At 39.4% G+C, this 23,364-nt stretch overlaps 1 protein-coding gene across 2 annotated transcripts in view; it reads left to right on the forward strand.

Moving 5' to 3' along the window:
* Positions 1–23,364, forward strand: part of LOC128741926 (rab3 GTPase-activating protein catalytic subunit) — a 399,345-nt gene that overhangs the window by 36,765 nt on the left and 339,216 nt on the right. The window lies entirely within an intron of this gene.

Here is a 23,364-nt window from a genome sequence, read left to right on the forward strand (position 1 = left end):
TGCGTTTGCATTTGTAAAATCGTTGGTAAATGGGCTTGAAAATTTGTATACGGGCGTAGTTGATGGCCTTATGAACAAAACTAAACATATTTAAAAAATACGTCGTCTCCTATTATCCAAAAAAAATCACAAAGTATTCAATCAAATTTCCACTTATTCTGCCAACTTCGTGTTTTTTGTGGTTATGGGTTATGCTTATTTAACATTTTCTCGTCCTCAACACTGATTTTATGTTGATGTTTACGTTTTCAATCAATAATTTGAACGTTTGAGCATCAATTTTGTAGGATTTTTACCTCAAGTCTGTAATATAACATGGAAATGTTATCGTCACAACATATGCTAGGATGGCTGAGATATAGAATTATTGAGTCGAATACAACAGCGAAGAAAGCGAAGTTTTTGGTAACCAAACCCCATTGTTTTATTAGACAGCTTATACATCAAAATAAGTGGGGTAGACCGAGATCTCACGCGCTATTCTGACGCATTATTTCGATCTAACCATTGTCGTACGAATCAACTTAAACAGTTTCGTTGGAAAATCATGTGCTAGCAATATCTGCCACTGCTCATTTCGTTTTACTGAATCGTACGCAGCCTTAAAATCAACAAATAGATTATGAGTCTGCAAGTTGCATTCGCGGAACTTGTCTAGTAATTGACGTAGGGTAAAAACTTCATCCGTCGTGGATCCCACACAAAATCTAGGCTGATACTCGCCGACGAAGCACTCCGCTAACAGTCTCAGTCTACAGAACAGGACATGGGAGAGCATCTTAGTTTAAAATCAAATAGTTTTGATTAAACTTCCAACTGAACAACAGCTTACGATCCACTGAAGCCTGGGAAAATAATTGTAGACTAGTCGCTGACGGAGCTTGTGGGATACCAAGGCGCCCTCCACATTATATTTCCCCTTACTACATTATGTGGGGCTGTGGAGCCGCGGACTCTCCGTTCCCTAACCATTCGTGGGATTTCATATGAGCCTTCCAAAAACAAATAATTTTAAAACTTCCAGCACCGACAGCCCTACAATACCGAAAAATTGGAGTCAGAGGATTCCATTCTGCACGATTCTGAGGAATCGCGTGCAATTGATCGAACGAAGGATCAAGAGCTGGAGGATAGATTCAATATTGACAGCGACTCGTTGAATGGAGGACCTTCCCAGCTAGCACCAACTCGTATATCAATGTACGAAAACTATCGTAAATATCTGCTAACAAATTCGAAATCGTAACTAAAGCTGGATAAAGTGGGACCAAGTTAATTTTTTATCGTATATAATGATAATAACTGACATACATACGATTTTCTGCACAAAATCTTATAGTAGTTCGGAGCGACTAGCGCTTAATCGGATATTATCGTATATAAATACTTATATAGTCGTAACGCTCAAAATTATTCCTAATCACGTATATCACCTCCAAAATAGTTCGGATATGCGAATTTTGTGCTTCAAATACGATTTATTAGCATGTATATCTGTACGTAATGTTGATTTTTATCTTTTTTATACATATGAAAATGCTAGCTGGGTTTCGTCTCTTCGCTGATTCTGAGTTTACCGAATAGGAAAGTGAAGAGCTATGTGGACAATCTTACCAATCCGGTGACATGGGGTGACGACGGGGCTTTTAAGTCGTTTCGTGTTACGTTCAAGCTTCAATGCTTCAATTCAAATATCAATACCCGCTGCTTCCAACCACGATCTTATATTTTGTGTACTTGATTTTTCACCCATGCTAGCGCCTGTTAATTTTTGGTACCGAAATTATAAGCTTTTTGACAACATAGCATTGCAGAATGAATTTTTCGCCTTTGACTGGAGCAGTTTTTTCAGTATAGATGACCCTGACATCATAACCAATCTTCTGAACTCTCGCCTTAACTATTTACATGATCGTTTCTTTCCATTAAAATTGAATAAACCTAAGAAAAATCCTTGGTATACCAATGAAATCGAAGTGGCCATAATAAATCGGGAGATTGCTTATAGAAATTGGAAAAATAATAGATCGCTGGAGAACGAAACACACTTCAAGCAGCTCAGAAATAGGGTAAATTTTGTTGTTAGAAAAGCTAAGGAAAACTTTAATAAAAGACATATCAATATTAATGTTACTAGCAGTCAGCTCTGGCGAAATATTGAAAACCTAGGAATTGGCAGCAAAACTCAAAGTAGTGATTGTTCCGATTTTACGGCTAGCAGAATAAATGAGTTTTTCGCTTCAACTTATACTGCAGATGAAGGGCAAGTTTTTCATCGGGCAAGCCCCAACGGTTTTCAGTTTCGTACTTTTCAAGAAAACGAAATTGTAAATGCTATTTTTTCGATTAAGTCTAATGCTGTAGGATTGGACATGATTCCTATTAAGTTTATTAAAATAATATTACCACTTGCTTTGCCTATGATTGCACACTTATTTAATCGAATTATTATATCATAGAAATTTCCGCTTGTATGGAAATCCGTCAAGAATATTCCTATCAAAAAGAATCAGAGGCTAACAGAGATAACTAACCTACGTCCGATTAGCATCCTTAGTGCTCTATCGAAAGCATTTGAAAAACTAATTAAAGTCCAAACGTCGCATTTCATTGACGATATGAATTTATTAAATAAGTTCCAATCCGGTTTTCGAAAGAATCATAGCACTGGCTCGGCTTTACTTAAAATTCATGACGATGTTGCTAAAGTCATAGATAGAAAAGGTTTGGCGATCTTGTTACTCATTGACTTTAGCAAGGCTTTTGATCGTGTTTCACATCGCAAGCTATTGAATAAACTGAGTTCTCAATATAGTTTTGGTCAAAGTGTAATCAATTTGTTCAAGTCATATCTCAGTGACAGGAAACAAGCAGTATTCTATAATGAATGTATGTCCTCATTTTGCAATATTGAATCTGGTGTTCCCCAGGGATCAGTACTTGGTCCACTCTTGTTTTCATTATTCATTAATGATCTTCCAAATGTTCTTGTGCACTGTTCTATACATCTCTTTGTGGACGACGTGCAAATTTATCTATGCGTAAATGAAAACATAAATAGTTCCACCCTATTGTTGCTGATCAATAATGATCTTGAACGAATCCTTCAATGGTCTTTACGCAACTTATTTCCTATTAATATGTCAAAAACTAAAGCAATGATGCTGTGCAAGTTGAAAATCCCTCCCAGTCCTCCACAGTTATTTTTAGGAAGTGAGCAGGTCGAGTTTGTGGACCGTGCTAATATACTTGGTGTAATATTTAAGTCGAACTTAGACTGGAGTTCTCAAATCAATGCTCAGGTCGGTAAAATCTACGGTACATTAAAGCAGCTCAACATAGTAGCTAGATATTTAGATGTAAACACGAAACTCAAAATATTCAAAAGCCTGCTTTTCCCTCACTTAATATATGCCAATTTTCTTTACATCAATGCATCAGCTGGTTCTCTGAACAAATTGCGCGTTGCAGTAAACGCATGTGCTAGGTATGTTTTTAATATTTCTAGATTTGACAGCGTATCTCACTATTCAGTTAACCTATTAGGATGTCCTTTTTCGAAATTCTATGAGTTTCGGTCATGCGTCACTATTTCCAAAATTGTACGAACCAGAAATCCGGATTATATATATGAAAAGCTAGAACCATTACGCAACACTCGTACTATAAATTTCCGCATTCCACAGCATAGCTCTGCGTATTACGGTCAATCTCTGCTTGTAAGGGGCATTTCCTATAGGAACTATCTACCACAATCTTTAAAATCTTGTTTATCGACAAATGTTTTTAGAAGAAATCTCTTGTCAAGGCTTAGTGACTCAAATTAACACACAGCAACTGAAAATCTAGTTTATAGTTTAGAATTGAAATTAATTATTTTGCATTACCAGAGATCCACCTAATTGCAGCATCAAAAAAGGCATTATGACTTACGTTACAATAATTGTTAAATAAATAAATAAATGCAATGCTCTCCAATGCCCAAAAAAAGGCTATTCGCAATAAAATTCTGAACAGGATTCTCCAGCCACGGTTTGACAGCAACACTGGCTCGAGTATGTGGTGCGACCATGCTGAGGATATGGACACCAAGAAACCAAGATCGTTGGACTGGCAGAATACGACGATTGCCGAGCTACGTGTAAGTTGCCTCCCAGGCAGAAGGAGAAGTTAGCGCCAGCGTGTTTACAATGATGTCGAAATAGGGAATCCTTGCCCAAGATCAAAGACCCAGCTGAAAAAGCAAAGCCTTAGGCTTAAACGTCTTTCTAAGACTTGACCCTTCTTTATCGACAGACTTCACAGCCGGCTATTAGAGTAAAGGACAATTACGGGGCTAGTGCAACAATCCTACGGATTCTATCTAGCAACACCACCTAGCCGAGATTCGAACCTACGACGACTGGCTTGTTAGGCCACCATCGTACCATCAACTGAGCGGTTTAGACCCAGCTGAACGGTGTACGGAAAACATTAATTTCATCATTTACGGGCTGTTTCCGCAGGACCTTGCGAGGAAGACTTTGAAGAAGAAGCTTCGTTGATGACTTACAACGAAGAGCTGAGCGATTTGAAAAAAGTCATGAAGATGAAGCAGTTCCCAGCACCAAATAGAATCCCAAACCTTGCTCTAAAAATAGCAATTCAGGTTAGCCCGGATATGTTTAGAACTACGATGCAGAAATGCATCGACAAAAGTAGCTACCCGAACTCTGGAAACTACTGAAGTGGTTGCTCTTGTTGAAACCGGGAAAATCCCCTTGCTAATATTACCAATCAACCCAATCTAACCATGCTAGTTAGATATGGTCGGCTAACCGCTAGATAGGGTAATCCCGAACATTCTTATCAAGTACACATCATCTCATCACATACACACACATTCTCATCAAGTAAATAGCGCCATTCGACGAAGTATTGAAGGTAAACCTGAAGCTGAAGCTCACGGATGGTATTGTGATAGCTGGCAAATCACGAACAGAGATTATGGTACTCGCCACAAGGTCTTACTTAATCAGCTCCAGGCCGTAGTTTCCTCTGCTGTAAGAAGAAGTCGTCTCCATTCCACTCGGTCCATGGCCGCAATTCGCCAGCCACGTAGTCTACGTAGGGTCCGAAGGTCGCCTTCCACTTGATCGATCCATCTTGTTTGCTGCGCGCCCCGCCGTCTCGTTCCAGTCGGATCATTATTGAGAACTTTTTTAACCGGGCTATCGTCCGACATCCTCACGACGTGCCCAGTCCATCGCAGGCGACCGATTTTTGCGGTGTGAGCGATGGGTGGTTCCCTAAGCAGCTGATGCAATTCATGGTTCGTTCGCCTCCTCCACGTACCGTCTTCCATCTGCACTCCGCCGGAGATGGTGCGCAACACCTTCCGTTCGAAAACACTAAGTCCGCGTTGGTCCTCCACGAGCATAGTCCATGCCTCGTGGCCGTAAAGGACTACCGGTCTAATCAGTCTCTTCTAGATTGTTAACTTCGTGCGGTACCACAAGGTTGCCACAAGGTCTATCACATCGATTATTCCTGTTGTGATTCTGTCATTTACTACTGGTAGGAAAACGGCAAGAGTTACCTAAAATCTAAATTCGGCGATAATTTACAGTACTCAGAAGGAGGCTGCTGACTTGGTATAGCAGTTCTGCCTGGATCTCAGCAATATACGCGAGTAGAAAACAATCGTGTTTGAACAGCACGCACAGGTTACTGGGTATGAGGGTAGTGAACGCCTATCGGACCATGTCACTGGAAGCGGTCCGCGTCGTTGGTAAGATACCGACTGGACTGACATTTACGGAGGATCGAGAGCATTACAAAAAAAACAGGCGTCAGAGGATTTCGGAAAAGAACACTCGTAGACACCATGCTTAAATGGATACATCGTCTAATAATCTCCCACCTGACACAATTCCATTCAGACTATGTTGCTATGGCAAGTAGCCATATAGATTTGGTAACGCAGAGCTCTCTCTTTATCTGTGGTCTTTTGTTTTTCACGATTTTGCTCCATGCTGAGTGTAATGTTTGCCCCCAGCCCTAATAATGTCGTCCGTAAATAGTGTTGTGGTAAAAATTTATGGAACGTAATTAGCGAAATCAATACGTATATTATGGATACGCTGTGGCAAAAATGGTTTGCAACCTATGAGGTAACCCAGCAAACACCAACTCGTATATCAATGTACGCAAATTATCGTTATTGACTTTTAATAAATTCAGTATCGTAAATAGGGTACGGGAGGGTATTCCCATCACGCTACTAATTTCGGCATACATTACCTTTTTTGGCTACACTTTCCCAAATAGAAACTTTGCCGCTATATAACAATACTGAAACGAATGTAGCACTCATAGGCTTTAATGTGTTATAACTATTTTCATAAAAATGTAAGTAGTTTGCTTAATTTTATTCAATAAACATCAAAACCACTGTTTTTCCACTAGCACGTAACCAGGCTGAAAAAATCAGCAGCAATCGCTTACGCGTATCCGCTCTTGATGATGGTTTGGAAAACACACAATTATGATAACATTTACTTATTCTAGAAACTAAACAGCTGTGAATATGCTATCACAGAACAATTCTACTTCTTTTTATCACGGAAGAACACAAAAATTCCCCTCTGATATGAAAATATAAATCAATTTTCATTCACTAGCCGTTAGCAGCATTTTGTTTTTAATTCCAGCTTATGGTGCGTTATTTACACTATTACCAATATATGTGCTGACATATCTGGTATTTGAGTGAACTGGCGCTACTGTATATGAACAATTCAATGGTACACTAGCGCCAGCAGCAAGCTGTTGTCACTGCAAAACTAATTATCTTCAATGAGCCCGGAATGTAGACAATAGCGAGAAGTTATCAATCGATCTCTCTTTTCTTGCCTCTTTCGATCTGTTTTTAAAAAGCATTTAATCGTTGTACAAGCTAATACGGCCTGTCGGATTTAAAAAACACAGACACCACTATAGAAAATGGGCTCAATTTAGCCGCAGCGACTTCATCATTTTTCGCGACTATAACTCAAATTCAGTAGCGTTTTATTAAGACCAAAATACACGCCGATATTCAGTAAATATTATTCTATCAACTGGTATAAAAATCTTGTCTCGAATAAATATAGTTTCAACGTAGTTCCTGAATATTGTTCAGGCTACCGCTTAATGGCCTGCAAATACCCACCCGTACCCTATAATCTAATGAAACGCACATAAGTTTAGATTCTATCGTATTTGACGATAGCAAGTGATTGACCTACGACTTTCAGTACAGAATTGTATAGCATAATAAAACTAATCGCTTTGAATCGGATCTTATCGCATACAAAGACTTACAAAGTTGAGTTGTTAACGTATATTTTGTAGTATGTATATGGCCTCCAAATTAGTACGAATATGCTAGTTTTGTGCATCAGATACGATTTTTCAGGGTATATATAGGTACATATAACTCATTTATTGCTCTGATATGCATATGAAAATGTTTACTGGGAAGCCTGGGAAAGGTGTTCGGGGTAATCGATTTCGAGGGATATTCCATCGCTGGGAGACTCTTCCTCGGTATAGGGCAGATCCATTGCCGAGGACTGCCCGTGCAGACTGTGCAGTGGAGCAAAGTGCATAGCGAAGAGTGTATCAAACGGCACAATGGCTGAATAGATTTGGAACTGAACGCTTACCCGTTTCGAGACGCTTGGTTTCGGGAGAACTTCCACTATCAAGAAACTATCCGTTTTTGAAGCAAGGGTCGATTGCTAGAGGCTACTCGAGTTAATAGTGGCAGAGTTAAGAGCTAGAGCTCGATTCATTCCATATCTGGACGTGTATACCAAATAGCTTTATTTAAATAGTTTATACCAAATTATACCAACCAAATAGCCCAGCTAGTACCAAATCGTACATCAATGTACGAAAACTATCGTAAATAACTCTTAACAAATTCGGAATCGTAACTAAAGCTGAACAAAGTGCGCCAAAGTTGATTTTCAATCGTATATAATGATAATAACTGACACACATACAATTTTTAGCACAAAATTGCATAGCAGTACGGAGCGAATCGTGCTCAGATATTATCGTTTTTAATACTTTTGCGATGAAATGCTTAAGATTGTCATTCATCACGTATATCGCCTCCAAAATAGTACCGATATGCTATCAAATATGCAGGTATGCATCAAATACGATTTATTAGCATGCATATCTGTACGTATTTGGAACTTTTCTGTACATATAAAAATGTTTGCCTGGGAGGACGCTGAAGCAGACTCTAGTGGCCAAAATACGTGTCCGGAAGTTGTAGAATGAGTTTCTTACGAAGTACGATTGACGCATTCTCATGGACGATGGATTATGGGCTATTGTTTTATAAAGCCACTAGTTAAGGTGAGTCAAGTCCCTAGCAAGTGCAAATTCGTTTTTGCCGATAAATTTGCAAGAAAGATTATCTGGCAGATATTTGCCAATGCGGATCAAAAACCAGGTTTTCATGACAAACAAGACTATGGATGCCAAAATTTTCAACTAGGAGTGCCTGATAAACTGTATTGTTCTGTACATTAAAGCTCACAATGAACCTGAAAAGTTTTGTTCTGATTTGGTAAGCGAAGAAGTACTACAGTGGTATCGAGACAACGGGGCGGTTTTATTCGAAACGCACATCAATTCATCCAATTGTCCTCAATTCTGTCCAATTGAAAAATATTGAGCATGGACAATTGTCAAACAGAAGTTGAAGAAGAGTGGAAAGGTCGCAACAGTGATGAAGAAATGGTGGAATAAAATGGCCGCTCGGGTTAGTCAACAGTGTCCAAAATATGATGAGTGGCATTCGAAGAAAAGTACGAGATTGCATGGATTTCATTCGCTATTTTTCCTTTAAAGTGGAATCAGTGACCTTCATTTTGAGTACTCAAAATTTTTATTTCATTAACATTGTTCCGAGATAGATCCGGTTTTTTGCGGCAAATCGACGAAACCTATGTGAAGGCGGATTCTGGGCAGCTTGCCGGTTAAAAATCAAACTATGAACTCGAAGGAAGCCCGCCTGAAAGAATGAAACTCACAGATAACTCACAGATTTTATCAAAATCACTGATTTTCCATCCCTGATTGCTATTGATTATGACCTTAAGGATTAACATTGCCCTATGTAAATTTGGTTACAAATAAATATTGAAATTACAAATTGCACGCAAAGAAATCTGATTCCGATACCATAAATAAAGTCTTGAAATCATGAAACTTGAATTGCTGTCAAATCATGATTGAACTGCCATATCAGGCAGCGCAAAATCATGAAACAGTTCATGATCTCGCGTTGTGTTGTACTGTAAGAAGTTCGTGAAATCATGATTATTATTCGTGCTGTATTTTCATAAAACATAAACTAGAAACGTGGAATCATGAGTCATTTTGCTCATTTTGGAGAATAAATTTCTATCCGTGGTATACTATGAAATAGGGGAATGTGTTTTCATCGGGAAAACAGAATCTCAGCTTTTTCGTTCTAAAAGCTTCCACAGATTGATGAATTGTGGAAAAATGTCATACTGATTCTTGATTCATATTTATTTCGCTTGGAGCGAAACGTGAGATGAGTGCTTAATCAATTCTCTGTAGGCCGAAATAGAATCAACTCCCGATCATTGTTCAACCAGACTGGTCAGTCTTCTGAGCATGACTACCCAGTGAAACGAAATATTTTTTTATACTGACATAGAAATCACCCGCATAAAACGAAAAGAGCACTCCAGCGAAAGAATTCAGCAATCGTTCGTTCCGCTTTCACTACGTTTATACTACACATACTCTTTCTAACTGCTTAATTAACCCAAACGAAGCGCACCCGGAGTAGTTTTCCTAATTTTTTCCCGTTCCGCATGCAGTGCTTTTCCTTCTTTTGGGGAAAATTTTCCCCGTGTTTAATCATGCATCCTTCTCCACGAGTTAAAATGTTGGAATCCTGCCAACAGACTCTCCCTTCGAAACATAATTACTCAAACCGATTTAGTAAATGCCGCGAACTGTTGTGTCTTCGTTGCAATGGCATAGGAATTTGCATTGCAAATATTTAAGCAGTACGACGCGCGACCTCACCAATCATACCAGATTTTAAAGCATTCATTCGGGACGTAAACCATGACCCACCCGAGAAGAACGTTTACCCGCCGGCATCAGCCCCACTACTGACCACCACCACTGCTGCAGCACTGACCATCATCATCATCACCATCGGCGGTGGGGGTCGGGAATATGCTAATCGGGACAAATGTGGATAAATTGGATTGCATCTGGGAGTGATATATTTGCATTCCAAATAATTCGACTGTTTGTGCTGTGCGAAAGCTTGTGGTGCACACACACATACGCGCAGTAATGTGTGTGTGTGTTTGTGTGTGCGTGTATTTGTTGATATTGACCGCCACTGCGTTCTAGCAGTCAGTGTTCGGCAATAAAAAGCTAACTTGGCAAATAATTTATGGTGGGCGAAAAGGGGTTACACTCATTTGGAGCTGCTAAACGCGGAACAGTGGGCTACGGACGAAATGAGATTGGACAGGCTTTAGGTATTTTTGTACAAAATTTAGTAGGCGATAGCTTAATGGTTCAAATGTTGATTTTCTTAGGTAGACGTAAGAAACATTTCAAAAGAATTTAGGACAGCAAAACCAATCTGACGCAGTACTACAACAACTGGGTCAATTGTGCCTATTTTGACACTAGGTACATACATTCAAACGAGTTACGAGTGGCATTTCGCTTTAAGCTAACCGTGCTAATCAGCACAACATTAAGTTTGATGAAGGTTACAAATTGAATCAATTTAGCGAGTTTACAACCGCACTCAATGTGGTGCAGTATTAAACACGAACGTAAGTTGTGCCAAGTACCTATCATCAAGTACCGGAGGAAAAGTATTTCACAAATAGAATTTTCCATCATGATACGACAATTGGCTTTTTAAGTAGTTTTTCAATGACGAGGCGCCAACTTGTTTGTCTGGGCTGTCTCTTAATGGTCAACAGGAATTTAACTGCCCATTTACTCTGTGATTTTAATTTTATGTCAGGCGAAGCTTGTGTGATTTTTACAGGCTTTTACCTTTATTTTCTGTATATTTGAATCATTTTCTATAGACTTTCTATCACCCTAGGAGATGTACTCTTCTATATAATTACAGCTTGTGTCCTAATGTCAAGTGAAACGACCCAAAAAAATGTTAATTGAAACTAAATAACTGCCTCACGCCCAATAAAAAGAACTAATTATTGCAATTGAAAATTTTAATGACTTTTGTCGTGGATCCGTTAGTCTATGTACTTAATTCAACTATACCGAACCAAGAGAGGCACTTAAAAAGCGTTTCTTTTGAGTTTTAGTGTTCCTTAAAATATTTCCTCAGTCACCAGTCACTAGGTCGGTCATCATCGTGGCAATATCACGTCGTCACTCTGATCTATTTTTGATTGTTAGATTAAGCAAGATTCTGTGAGGGTTCGGCTTTACAGTTCACGGATCACAAATGCAAGTAATCGATACTGCCTTTAGGTTCTTAAGAATGGGCAATAAGCGGAAGCGATTCAATATCCATTTTCATGAATTGTCATATTAGTTTTAACGGTCCGCATAGAATTAAAATCAGTGTAAATCGATTTTGCAATACCTTGCTGTTACTTTGATTATATGCTGAAAATAGAAAAATGCCATCTTAAGCAACTCTTGTGTGTAAATTGTGCACCTGAAATCACGTACTAAATGCCTTTTAAGGTGAGCATTTGCGGTGGCTTTTTTTTGCGAGCACTTCAACGCACCATAGTCAGTAGAAAATAAAAGGATTTTGCTGAATTTATTTATATTTATTGACCTGACCTTATGTTTAAGTAAGGATTACAGAGTGGGTAGTAATAACTGTCAGTGTTTTTTGGACGTGTTTAATTAAAAATAGGTGAATTACAGATGTATCTGCATATTTTTCGTTTGGAGTGTATTCAAATGTCAATGCATCTTGCAAGTTTATTTTAAATTTTCATTCGTTTACGAGTTGTGGTAATCGTGAACGCACAAAAAACTTGTAGTAAGTCTGTTTCTGAAAAATTTTCGAGCGTGTATTATTTTAAGGGGTTATCTACAGTTGGGAGGCTTAAAAAAGTCGAATTTTCTAGAATTTGTCTAGAGAAAAACCTTCAACTGATTAAAGTGAAAATTTGTATCCATCTTACGATAGTTTTTGGTTGTTAATTAACATATTTTGTTTTTGGAAAATGTTATTGAAATAGCTGCTATAGTTAACCTTCTGGAACTTTTCTAAAATAAGGCCTCTTGTACTGAATAACCGGAAATCGAAAAACCAAAAATGAATCGGTGTTAAAATATATTATCTATAGATTGATCGAAGGAATTAACAAAATAATCATTTTTGACGAACGAAATGGTGGTTTCTTAAACAAAACAAATCGAGTTTAGGCATAAAGTTTGCTAAAGTTTGGAGGTTCGCTAAAGTTTGCTATTAAGTTGTTCATAAAATAAAAAATATTAATTGGCGAGGAAAAACCTTCGATTAATCTCTAGAACATACCCTTAGAACACTTGTGTCAAAATTTGGAATGATTTGATTCAACCGTTTTCAGGAAATATTGCTCACCGAGTTTGAAAACACGGTTTTGAGAAACACGCATTCGAAGTTTGGCGTTCCTCCTTCAATCGCTTTAACACGTCGTTACAAATATGCGTATAATTTCGTTAATATTTGACGGATTGGCATGAAATTTTCGATGAGCATACTCAAATATATGTACACTACGCAGGGATGGTTCGATCACTTTGACTCAATTTTGATTCATTTGACACTACCGTCTCAGCCGAGCAAAATTTGACAAATTGACGGATGGGACATTTGTAGATAATAACTAGATCTACAATTTTGCTAAATAAAGTGTTGCTGCAACTTTTGTAGTTACGACGCTACAATGCTAGTACCTCTTTAGTAACTAAATGAACGTTCATTTAGTTACTAATGATGTACTAGCATTGTAGCACCGTAACTATAAAAGATACAGCAACACTTTATTCAGCAAAATTGTAGATCTAGTTATTATCTACAAATGTCCCATACATCAATTTGTCAAATTTTGCTCGGTTAGGACGCTACTGTCAAATGAATCAAAATTGAGTCAAAGTGATCGAACCATCCCTGACACTACGATTATAAACTAAATAGAAAATCCATTTTTTGAAAATTCTAACTGTATATAACCCCTTAAAGAAGCTAAATCTACTCGAAATAAACGAAACTTTCATCTTTCATACCATCAAGTGAAAGGAAACTGGTTCTTAGAAAATACTCCCCAAACCTGGCCGTACACGCACTGGACACTGGAAGCCGTAAACGTACGGACACTGGAAGCCATCAGACGAGTAAGAGAGCGAATTCGACGGAAACCAGATCGGTCTGGACGTAAGATGGCCAAGGCACTGGAAATTTCGCAGTCAACCATTGAAAAGCGGTGTGAACTAAAAGTCGAAAGATATCGGCAGCTGTTCAAGCGGCTCGGTGATTGTTCAATTTTGTTTTCGGACAAAAAAATGTTCCTGCTACAGGATTACCACAACCGACAAAATGATCGGATATATACAGCACATTTTTCTGATATCCCTCGGGACAAATTGGCTGTTCAAAGGTTCCAGAATATTTCCAGGGTGATTTCTTCAAATATTTGAAACTTACATTGCTGTTCATTGAACCTGGTGTTGAAATCAACACTACATCATTACATCGATAATGTTTTGAAGAACCATTTGCTTCTCATCGTCAAAAACACTTAAAGAATGCAGTATACTGCTTCCAACAAGATTGTACACCGTCTCACCAGGTGAAAGCTGCACAGACTTGGTGTGTGTAGAATTTTCCGAATTTTATTTCTTCGAAAGAGTAGCCTGCCTCTTCGATTGATTTGAATTCTCTCGACTTCTATGCATGGGGTTACATGCAGGGATGGTTCGATCACTTTGACTCAATTTTGATTCGTTTGACAGTACCGTCTTAGCAAAATTTGACAAAGTTATCTATGTGACATTTGTAGAACTAGTTATTGTCTACAATTTTGCTGAATAAAGTTTTGCTGTATCTTTTGTATTTACGGTGCTACAATGCTAGTACCTCTTTAGTAACTAAATGAACGTTTATTTAGTCACTAATGGGTTACTAGCATTGCAGTGCTGCAAGTCTCCCCAAGCTGTGCCTGTAGCTCGTGATTCATACGCCTCCGCCACTCTCCGCTTTCAGTTTGTACTCCGCCAAATATCGTCCGCAGCACTTTCCGCTCGAACACGGCAAGGGCGCGTATGTCCTCCGTGAACAGCGTCACGGCTTCAGGTCCATAAAGAACTACCGGTCTCATAAGGGTTTCGTACATTGTTAGCTTTGTGCGGCAGCGCGTGCTTCCTGATCGTAGCGTTTCACAAAGGGCAAAGTAGGCCCAATTTCCCGATTGGATGCGCCGCTGGATCTCCTTACTAGTGTTATTGTCCGCAGTCACGAGCGACCTCAAATACACGAACTCCTCTACCACTTCTAGTTCATCGCCGTCAACGGTTACCGTCCGTGGAAGACGCGCGTTTGTTTCCTTTGAGCCTCTTCCTTTCATGTATTTGGTCTTCGACGCATTTATTTTTAGTTCTATAGTTCCTGGCTATGATATCGAAGTCATCTACAAAGCCTAGAAGTTGGCTACCCTTGGTAAAAATCGTGTCTCTCGTTTCGATGCCCGCTTTTCGGATCACCCCCTCGAAAGCGATGTTGAACAGCATGCAGGATAAACCGTCACCTTGTCTCTACCCTCGCCGCGTCTCGAAGAGATTCGAAAGTGTCGCAGAGATACGTAGGAAACACATCACTCGATCAAATGTAGCTCTGATCAGTCCCCTGAAACCCGCCTGATAATTCCCTACGAAACCTTATGCTATCGGTGACAACCGGCGTAACAGGATCTGGGAGAGTACCTTGTAGGCGGCGTTTACCAGCGTAATACCGCGATAGTTGCAGCAGTCTAGCCGATCACCCTTTTTGTAGATGGGACAAACCACTCCTTCCATCCATTCCTCCGGTAGCTTTTCCTTCTCCCAAATCTTCGAAATAACTTAGTGTAGAGCCTTTGTTAGCGTTTCTCCGCCATGTTTATAAAGCTCTGCCCGTAGGCGGTCCTTCCCAACGGCTTTATTGGTCTTCTGCAGCCCGATTTCTCGTTTGACTTCTTGGAGATCAGGTGCTAGGACTTTACTATCTTCCATGGGCGCTCCTAGGTTAATTTCCGTTCTGCCTCCTTCTGCGACTTCGCCATTGAGGTGTTCATCGAAGAACTGCTTCCATCTGTCGACCACCTCGCGCTCGTTTGTGATTAGATTCCCTCCCTCGTCCCTACACATGTCAGGTTTCGGTGTGTAGCCCTTCCGAGTTTGGTTCACCTTCTCATAAAATTTGCGCATGTCATTGTCATGGTGTCATGGTTAGGCGTATTATAAAAGCTAAATTACGATTCACTTTAGAAATGATGTTGGAGCTGGGGTTTGAAAGGTCATTCTAGAGTCCAGTTCAACCCCTAGATCTTTAACACGTTCAAGGTGAGACTCGTCGATCCCGCAAGCGAGCACGTTTGATGTTTTGCTTCGACTAAAGATGATGACTGAGCAGTTGGACACGCAGACGGTGAGATTATTCAAGTTGCACCGCTCTGTAAACAGGTTAATATGATCTTGAAGTTGCTTGCAGTCTTCGGCAGACCGCACAGTGAGAAACATTTTTAAAACATTGGCATAGAACAGCTTACAACCAGGGGGTATCACAAAACAAACGTTGTTGAAAAATATAAGCAACAGTAACGGTCCTGAGATACTTCCCTGTAGAACTCCTGATCGATTGCTAAAACTGTACGATTCAGTAGAACCTAACTTTACTAAGAGTTGTCGATTTGTTAGGCAACGCTTAAGCAAGCAGAAGCTTCAGCTCCAAGATTCGTTTTTCGAAAGAAACAAAATTTTGTTGTCATTACGGTGGTTGTATGCAGCTTTAACGTCCATGTAAGTGATACCAATTTGAGCAGCTTCAATTTGACGAAAGCAAAATGAATAGAACTGCAGAAGGTTTGTGCTGGTTGAGCTTTTGGGGGAAAAGCCATGTTGTTCTATAGAGATAACTTTGCAAAACAGCACTCTCCAATAGTATCGATCCGGTACATAAAAAAGGGGTAGCTCAGTAATTTACTATGTCACATTTATCCCCTTTCTTGTAGATTAAAAAGACATTTAGAGTTTTGTTCTTCTGACATGTTACAAAACTTTTGCAACGGTTTGCGTAGATCGCCAGCACATCTTCGAAATACCACTCTGATACCACACTGATTCCATCAGGATTCCCCTATTTTGGTGGCCTCTGGGAAGTGGCAGTTAAAATTGCGAAAACCGGCTATATCGGCAAATGGGAAGCAAGCACAGATTCTCGGCCAGTTTCAATATCAATTATAGAGTGCCAAGATCCAAAATGGTTTCAGGGAAGTTGCGCATCGCATAATCAATGCTAAGACTAAGGTTGAATTCAACACACTAAAGGGATTTCTACTAAACCTGTCACAAATGGTTTGGTTTGGTTTGGTCACAAATGGTTAGGAGTTGAATCACCGAGGAATATGCATTAAGTAAAGCCATTTTGTTTACGCTTCTTGTTAACAAAGGACTAGTTAAAAAAGAAGAAAAGTAGGTATATACACTCAAGTCGCTTTTTACGCGAAGGATCCGTCCCGCGTAAATCAAAACCGCGTAAATTCCGAAAATCTCGTAAAAAAACCGCGTAAATTCCGAAAATCGCGTAAAAAACCGCGTAAATTCCGAAGTTCGCGTAAAAAAACGCGTAAATTCCGAAATTCGCGTAAAAAAAACAAAATTTCGCGTAAAAAACTTTAAGGATTTCAACACTACGCGAAAAAATAGACGTTTTGAGCACATCCGCGTATATTCCGAAAATCGCGTAAAAAAACCACGTAAATTCCGAAATTCGCGTAAATTCTGAAAATCGCGTAAAAAAACGCGTAAATTTCGAAATTTACGTAAAAAACCGCGTAAATTCCGAAAATCGCGTGAAAAAAACCGCGTAAATTCCAAAATTCGCGTAAATTCCGAAATTCGCGTCAAAAAACCGCGTAAATTGTGAAATTCGCGTAAAAAACCGCGTAAAAAGCGACTTTAGTGTATCTTCCTTGAATTGGGTTGACCTGTGGTAGAGGTATAAACATGGTCCCAAACCATTCTAGCTTTGGAAATTAGATTAATAAATTATTGCATTGCATTGCAATGATTGCATTGAATCGAAACTTTGGGAGTAAAATTTTATCTCAAAATTAATCTCACTTTAGATTCTAGCTCTTGAGGATTTACTATAAAAATTGGTGACATTCAATCAGCATTCTTTTCCACAATATTCGGTGTTCCTCAAGGAAGTCACCTAGGACATTTAATGCTGGTATTGATTTGAGGAAAAATCAACGTTTCTTGTTTTTTTTTAAACTTAATCGGACAATGTTGTATATTGTTTTATATTTTTAAAAGATTCATAACTTTACGAAACAAGAAAACTAGTCGAAATACTGGGCTGTTTGGGTTTATTAAAATTTGAGTTTATTTCTTGGTTTGTTATTGAACCTATTAATGCAATATATTTTAGACGCAGGAATGACTAGAAAATCGGAATACCAAATTAGAATTGGCAACGGATTTGCAGTGCACCGGACTCTTACTATGCTAGTGATCTTACTTACACTAGTGATCCTTTGCAAAAATAATGATTTGCTCGTTACTCCAAATCAGATGGAGACATAATTTGCCTCAACAATTTATCCTCTAATGTGTTCATGTAGTTTTCTCATATTTGAAATTGTTGTTTTAAGAGCTCAATCCCATTATGATGACTTATTGTAAATTAACGGGATGATCAAAACTTTACGGCCATTCCAGATTAATGCCACTGTAAATATAAGAGCTAAGATTGAAAACAATGGCACTCGGGCGTAAATTTTTTTGCGACATAAACATAATATGAATATTTGACGAGCTCATCCCGAGAGCAGTCGAGCAAGAAGTAGAACTTATTTTTAATGAAGAGATTAAACAAGCAACATCAATCATTCAAACAACCATTACCATCACCACTTGCATCTACGTCGCCTATTTTCAATCGGTGCACTAGCACCGACTTCGTTCTTTCGGCATAATCCATTTAACAGCTTAACATTGCTGCATTTTTTTTGCTTGTTAGCCTTCCGGAATACAGCATACTGTTAATTTCGACTTGAATGCAAGCAATTGCACTTGAGCTGCCAGCCGAAATCGCACTTCTCATTATTTACGACACCCGGTCGGGCGGTCGTTCGGTCGATGATGCTAAATTAACTTTTAAACGCCTTCGTAAACTTCGTTTCCACGGTGACTAGCCGGCTTTTGGTCTATCCTAGGAAGGGAGCCATAAAGAGTTCATTAAATTCATCAACGGGGAAACTGCTGAACGACTTCTTGCAGGTTGGCTGTCATCTTGCAATATTTGCAGCCACCCCCGGCCGGCCCGCAGCAACGCAGATCATAAACCGGGGTAACATCGCATCGGGGTGGATGCTAGTGTTTAATAAAAACCGTTCCAACCGTGTGCAATGGCTGTCATTATCGCTGTGCCACCCCCATCAACATCGTCAACATCATCATCATCATCATCATCATCATCGCCCAGAGTGACATCTGGCTGGTCGTCGTGATCTATTTTTGATTGATTGATTGCAACGGTTCATTTCGCGGGTGATAAAACTACGCTGCTGAGACGGTTGGTAATTTTTACAGCTCACGGAACATTAACGCCTGCAATTGCCACTGTCATTAAATCTGCGGTAAGACACCCAATAAAAGACGGGACTCAATAGCAATTTTATAAGGGACCGCACCAATGTAATCGAACCGTGTATTGGTGAACGTGATGTGAATCAATTTTTTATTGCTTTTCTTGACATTGATATTGATCGAAAATGATTGCGATCGACATAGATTTGAACATCAAGGACGTTAACCTTTAATGTATTTTTTCCTAGAACTATGTTTTACAGGATAATCAAAATCTTAAAGCGGTAGGTGAGGTTTTGAATAGATTCATTTCATGAACGATTAACCAAATTTTCACATCAGTCAATCAGAAATTTTCCTATGAATTAGTTCGGATGGAAACAAAGATCGTATTGTAATCACTGATTAGGGAAAATTGATGATAAGTGAGGTGTAAATTCTCCGAATATTTTCTTCGTGATTTCTGAACTACCCAAATACAGACGAACACATGCTTAAACGAACACAAATATTTCTCTTTCGACACGTGGACGACGAGATTTACATCAAGGCGGGACACAAAGCGGTTGTCGGAACAAGAGTTTTACGTTGCCATATCGAGGTTGGCCTTTCCTGAGAAAGAAGGAAGAAAGTGGACGAATTCTCCAAAAAGTTCTTGATTTAACAGGTCATTTGTGGGTGTGTTGATGCAGCTTTCACAAATGATTGCATCGTTTGGCATGTTATCCCGCTAAAAGCCTCCATTTTAGAGGCTTTTGGGAAGCGGCAGTTAAGGTAGCAAAAAAATCCAGTGACACTCGTGCAAATCAAAGTTAGCATAAATTCACGGCCACTTGCTCCACTGATCGACGCTCCGAACGAATTGTCATATTTAACCCCGGCACTTTTTTGATTAAAACCAGGCTGTATACACTGCCGGAAACCAAGGTCATGTAAGTTCTGTCGAGTAAATTGAACACTATCAGCAAAATTTTACTTGGAATTTCGGTATAATTGACAAATGCCAGTTATACCAGCCTTCCAGATTTGTCCATATTTGTTGTTGATTAGCCAGACAAACAGACTTGTTCTAGAAAATCTTCCAGATTTTCGCCAGATTTCCGTTCATGTGCCTCGTCATCAAATTTCATTTCAAGTAAAATTTTTCATCTGTGGTTAGCAAAACTTCCACAGTGTTTTCCAAAAACTCCTCCTCAATCAAACTCAATGATGGTTGGTTTCTGCCAAACAGTTTTATTCTCGTTTGATAGATTTTCGTAAAATCGTAAAATTTCAGATCTCAAAGATTAGTTTTTTAAACTGCTTGCTTTTAAAAACCAACCAAAACCTGGCTAGAGAAAATTATTTAAAACTTTGGAGCAATGTTTACGTTTATTGTAATTTTGTTTGCCGTTGTCGACAGTTCAAAATAAATGAATGATTAACATTTGATTTCATTCACTATTATCGAGAATGAAGGAATGTAAAGAACAACACGCACCTGAACGAAAGTGAGTTCATTTAATCTGTACTAGAAGCAGCAAAGAATGAGCAGTATATTGCATCAATTCAAGCGTATTCCATGAATTGAATATGTTATTGCTAAGCACTGGCTACTACTGCAGGTTTTGCCGAGTCAGGCCTCACAAATTCAACTATTTTAATCAATAAAATTGCGTGATTTGTGCTCTGTACATGAAAATGCTATACTATAACGAAGATTTGTTGAGCTTCCTGAACCGTTTATTATCGTTTATACTGTGCATCATTCGCTCTTAGTTATAGTTAACTGCTTGACGACCAAACACTGGACTTCGCACTTGCCAACATTGAGAATTTTAAAATGGCTTTTTTATGTGCTTCCTAGTTATCAGTCCACTATCTGCCGGTAGGACGTTATGGAAGAATTACTGGTTTTTAATGATAAACTCTTATACAACCCGACTAACACAGTTGTTACAAAGTACCCAGCTAGCACCAAATCATACATCAAAAACCGAAAATGATCGTAAATAACTCTTAACAAATTCGAAATCGTAACTAAAGCTTAATAAAGTCCGCCCAAGTTGATTATCAGTCGTATATAACGATAATTGCTGACATACATACGATATTCGGCACAGAGTCGTATAGCAGTACGGATCGGGTCGGGCTTAATTGGATATTGTCGTATATAATTACTTATATCGATAAAATGCGTATGTTTATTCCACATCACGCATATCGCCTCCAGAATACCACGGATATGCCAATTTTGCTAATTAAATACGATTTATTAGCATGTATATATGTACGTAATGCTGATTTTTAACTTTTTTATACATATAAAAATGCTAGCTGGGAAGTTATGGCAACCGATATATGACTAATTGTGGTTAATGCAATTAAAAGTGCGAAAATTGGGCTGCTTGGGCACTATTCTCGAGGTTTTTTTGAACCGCTGCCGTTGCTTATCACCGCCTTGGTTCGGTTCAATAATCTTCTTCGTCATCGTCGTCATTCGTCGTCGAGACAAAACCATGCTAAAGCCCAAGGATAATATGTCTATAACGCGAAATTACTCACCAAACAAATGTTTAAGACCTCAAGTGCCAGTTTCGAATCATAAAATTGGACTCTCAACTGTCTCCATAGATCAGGGACTTAAAGTCGACGCGCTACACACCTTAAATAGAGTCAACCACCATATTCCGCTTCCCAAACTCTACCTGGTGGGTGTATTATTAAATCTTGTCTGCTGGTTCCAGCCGTATTTAACTAATCATCGACTGTGAACGTATGGATTCAGATGTATTTCACAGCCCTTCAGCTGTCCCACAAGGTAGTAATTTAAGGTCGTTATTATTCCTATCATATTCCTCAATGACGTCAGCCGTGTGTTACTTAAAGGTTGCAAGTTTCATGTGCCGACGACCTCAAAATGTTCTGAGTTATCTATGCTTCAGTTGTTTGACTGGAAAATCATTGACATGTTAAAACACGAGCCGCCGTGTAAGCCGCGAAGTAAAAAGACGAATTACAGCTGCAAAAAGAGCTTTCTTTGGATTACGTAGCCAGTTGTAGTCCCGTAGTTTGCAAATACGCGCAAAACTGGTGCTCTGCAGAACACTTATCCTCTCGGTGGCCTTCTACGGATTTAAATCTTGGACCATAAAGGAAGCTGGTTGATGAGTGCTTGGAGTTTTTGGAGCGTGAAACTCTGCGTTTAATGCTTGATGGCAACATGGAAAATGGGATATGTTGCAGACGCATGAACTACGAGCTGTATCAAGTATACAAATATGCCAAGATTTGCAAGGAAGGCAAGGCATCGGAGAGATGGACGGAAGAAGTGGTTCGTCCCATCTACAAAAGAGTGAATGGCTGGTTTGCTGCAACTATCGCTACACAACGCTGGTAAACGCCACCTGCAAGGTACTTTCCCAGATCTTGTTACGCCGGCTGTCACCGATAGTCCAGGGTTTCGTAGGGGATTACCAGGCGAGCTTCATGGAGGCTCGCGCAACTGCCGACCAGATTTTTACCATCCGGCACATCTTGCAGAAATGTCGGGAGTACAAAGTGCCCACGCACCACATCTTTATTGATTTCAAAGCAGCATATGATACAGTCGATCGAGACCAGCTATGGCAGATAATATATGAACATGGGTTTCCGTATAAACTGACGCCACTGATCAGAGCTACATTGGATCGAGAGTGTGTTTCGTGGGCACTATCAAGTCCCTTCGAGACGCGGCGAGGGTTGAGATAAGCGAATTCTAGGAGGATTGGGCAAAAACTAAAGGCGTCGAAGAAAGAAAGAGACTCAAAGGAAACAACCGCGTGCCTTCCACGGACGGTAACCGTTGACGACGAACTAGAAGTTGTAGATGAGTTCGTGTATTTGTGATCTCTGGTGACTGCGGACGGCACATTAAAGCCGGAAATCGGGCTACTTTGCCCTTCGCAAAACGCTCCGATCAAGAAGCATACGCCGCCGTACAAAACTGACGATGTACAAAACCCTTATTAAACCAGTAGTTTTGACGTAGGACTACGTCTTACGGCAAGTTTTGAGATAGGGTGTCATTCCAAAAAATCGAAAAATGCGAGCGTCACGAAAAATGAAAGGTTTTGAGCGCTAATAGCTCAGCGGTTTTCCGATCGATTTCCAATATTCTTACACCAATCGATCGGAAAATCTTCTAAGAATTGACCCAAATGAAGAAAAGTATAGATTCTTGATGTTGAACTATTGAAAAACTGAAAATAATGAACCTATGTTTTACCAGAATTCTCGCTTCGTGATTGGTTGGAAGATTCTTTACGATGATCTAAACCTATACCAATTTGATATCTGCGCTTGGGAAGTAAGCCAAAACAAGTGACAGTTTCCTCAGTTTCAACAAGATTTCTTAAAACCGCGGTTCAACCTAGACCATTTTGATGTCCTTGTGTACCATCCGTACTCTACCCTAACCATGCACAACATCATGTAAATAAATATTATGCAACAAGCAAAACA

This window comes from Sabethes cyaneus, chromosome 3 (assembly GCF_943734655.1).
Source record: "Sabethes cyaneus chromosome 3, idSabCyanKW18_F2, whole genome shotgun sequence".
NCBI lineage: Eukaryota > Metazoa > Arthropoda > Insecta > Diptera > Culicidae > Sabethes > Sabethes cyaneus.